General features: G+C 40.7%; 1 protein-coding gene across 1 annotated transcript in view; it reads right to left on the bottom strand.

Moving 5' to 3' along the window:
• rreb1a (ras responsive element binding protein 1a) overlaps nucleotides 1–3,616 on the bottom strand; it is a 49,513-nt gene that overhangs the window by 44,317 nt on the left and 1,580 nt on the right.

A 3,616-nucleotide genomic window follows, 5' to 3' on the forward strand; every position in this document is an offset into this window, starting at 1 on the left:
CTGACCTCCCCTCTGCCTTCCCCATTCCCCACACCACCATCTAACGCTCAGCTGCCATTACCCATCCTCCACTCCGTCCTCCGCTCCCTCGCAGCAGAACTTTGTCCTAACTTGTTACACACAAGGCAGATACAAAGCTTTTTCTTTACGCAACATGGCCAAAAGAATGTGGACATCTAAACACTACATCTATGTGAGATAACAGCTGCAGGGATTTGCTCCCATTCAGCCACCGGAACATTAGCGAGGTCCAACGCTAACGTGGGGTGATGAGGTCTGGCTCCGTCCACACCAAAACTGGGAAACCAGTTCTTTTTGTGCATGGGGGCAGTGGAGTGGGAAGAGCAGCTGGGTCTGGAAACATTTCTCACTGGTTTCCATCAGAGTTTTTTTTCTTTAATGTCACTGTCCGCAAAAAACATGGAACCACCCCGAGTACTGTAATGACCCTATCAGGTTTATGTTTTAACTAGTGAAACATTTTACCTGTGTTCTGTCTGCCGTGTTGTGCCTACTACCACAGTACTCATTAGCCTCAGTGGAAAAGTCACAGGTGGAGACCAGAACCGTGGGGAATTCTAAATACTTCATTGCTGAATTTCTATCTGAACTGACATAGAACTTCCTAACACGGTTGTTTTGCAATGGTGACTTAACCAGGACCCAGCTGAGTCACGTAACCAGGTCTCCGGCAACTCGCTGGTGCCTGACATCTCTTCTCTCACTTTGATAGCTGTCAACATAAAAGGTGATTAAATATCTGCTGACTATGTGAATACTCGCCACAGCACTTGGTGTATAAGTCTGCTTCACTGGAAGAAAGAAGCATCACAAAGAGGCTCTAAACCAAAAGGACATAAATGGACAGGGGTGTCCACATAATTTTGGACACTTAGTCTATATAGTTTCCATCAGTTCATCTTTCTCTGCAATGTCACGCATTCCATATCTGAAAACTGTGATACTGACTTTGGTTCATGGTTGCAGTAGTGGAAGTAGTACTCAAATATTTAATTAAGTTAAATTAGTAATGTGTAAAAATACTCATTACAGGTCCTGCATTCAAAATTAAGAGGACTAAAGTAATAAAATATTATTGTGCTGGTAAAGGTGGAGCTGATGGTAACTACCTTCTATACTTATACTGTGAAGTACTTTCCATCCTGTCTGATGGTTCTACTGGGTTTGGTTTGACTCATCTAAAAGGTATCACATACATGCAGTGCAGTAAAAAGTTTGTCTCTGACGTGTAGTGAAGTCTACATAGGAAGTAGCCTACAAAAAGTAGCAATGCATCAAAATTGTACTTAAGTGCAGTACTTAGGTAAATGTACTTGGTTACTTTCCACCTCTGTACATGTGGTTCTAGGCTCCTCTGCAGCTCAGCAAACTGTGTGCGCGTGCACGGCCGACTCTCCCTGTGCTCATCCTCTCTACCCTCTCCTCCTCTCGTCTTCCTCTCTTGCATCATCTCGTCTCTCAGGCTCTTCCCTGCCCTCTCTGCCTGGTTACAGGCCGACTCCTGTGGGTGTGTGTTTGCGGTGAGGACGACACACACACGAACACAGCAGGGAGTTTAGACCTGACATGATAAAGTGTTGAGATAGCATCGGCAGAGTGTCAGCTCTACCGTACCACATACCAGAGGAGGAGGCTAAGGGGGGAGGAGAGAGTCCCAGCCAACCACTGAGCAGACTGACTGTGGAAAATGTCTGCCAGCTTTCAGCCAATCAGGACACAGATTGCTCTGCTCTCACACACACACGGATCCTCTTTATGTGCAGCGGTGGAAGAAGTACTCAGATCCTTTACTTAAGTAAAAGTAGCAGCACCGCAGTGTAAAAATACTGTCACAGGTAAAAGTCCAGCATTCAAAATGTTACTTAAATAAAAGTACAAATGTATCAGAATCACAACAAACCTGAAGTACCAACAGTACCAGTACTCATCCTGCAGAAAGGTCCGTGTCCCAGTAACGTCTCTGATACCGGATCATAGTGACTGATGCGTTACTGTGTCCATCACTTTAAAGCTGCAGCTGGTAAAGGTGGAGCTGATGGTAACTACCTTATATACTTACACTCTGAAGTACTTTCCATCCTACTGGGTAGCTGGTGGATTCCCCACTGGGATCAATAGAGTCTGATGGTTCTACTGGGTTTGGTTTGATTCATCTGATTCTGGACCTGAAGTTATCAGGTACATGTAGTGCAGTAAAAAGTACACGGTCTGTCTCTGACATAGAGTGAAGTCACAGTATGAAGTACTGGGCATGAAATTAGTACAGATACATCAAAATTACACTGTGCCGGCCCAACTTCTCTCTACTTCTTTCAATTTCACATCCAAACTGATTCATATCTTTGTGCACTCATTTTCTCAGTAAACCTGAACTTTAGAAAAAATAACTTTATTTGCATGTATATTTTTTAAAGATTATTTTTTGCTTATCTGCTTAAAATTGATGAGATTCTGCTGTTAAAGTGGTATTCCTTATTTTTGAGTTGATTAATTTTTTATTCCTACAGATTTTATGCCACAGTTTACAGCCTCATCTTCTTCTACTTACTTTGAACTTTGTAGTTTTACAAATTAATTTCTTCCATACACCAAAAACCTTCTTCTATTCGCATTAGGGATTTATTTCCTATTTTTATATGGATTAAAATAAATATAATTCTGTCATTTTAATGCGTTTACTATTTTTTAAATAATTATATTACTTTGATCGTGGAAACTCGTACTAATCTCTAGCAAATACTTTCTCCTTGTTTTAGACATATATAACTTAAACCTAATATTTAACTTAAATAAAACCTAAATGGCTACTTGTGTTATTATACTTACTATATTTATTTGTTTCTGATTTATTTCTTATTTTCAACACTGAAATGAATGAGACTGTGAATGTAAAGGAAAATTACTTTCACTTATTTAGTTTCGTAATTATTAAAAATGTTAACGTATTTGTATGCCAAACATTTTACTCAGTTGTAAATAAAGATTAATTTATGGATGATCTGTATAATATGAGATACAGATAAGATGAAACATATTCTTAGTACTCTCTGTATTTTAGTCTTTAGTATATCCGTGCTAAAGCTTCAGTAAAAATCACGTTCAGGGTGATGATGAAGATACAAACCATGACACAACGAGGACTTCGAGGTGAAACACAGTGAGCTGCATCTCTTCAATGACAACACGATGTCTCACTGAACCTGTGCTTGGCCCTGCAGCTACAAACAGTGGCCACAGACGGGCCTGAAATGTGAACAAAGCTGCAGCAAACACAAGACACTGATGAGCCACAAGGAAATGCAGAAATCAATTCAGAGAAGTGCAGAAACCAGCCCAGCAGGAAATTTCAGGAAATAGATGGAGCGGCTCTAACTGTTATGGTTGAGTCCCCCTCTCCAGTAGGGTGAGGGAGAACTGAGGTAAGTTTGCAGACCCAGGTGCTAGTTACATTTAGCTATATTTAGTTACTTACACTTACACTAACAGTCATAGCAGTGAAACATGGGGCATATAAACATGATGTGAACCTGATGCGAGATCACATGACAGAGAGGTGAAGCGAGTGATTCCTAAGTTTTGTAAAGGTGTATAGATG

The sequence above is a fragment of the Monopterus albus genome, unplaced genomic scaffold (assembly GCF_001952655.1).
Source record: "Monopterus albus unplaced genomic scaffold, M_albus_1.0 scaffold269.1, whole genome shotgun sequence".
NCBI classification, from domain to species: Eukaryota; Metazoa; Chordata; class Actinopteri; order Synbranchiformes; family Synbranchidae; genus Monopterus; species Monopterus albus.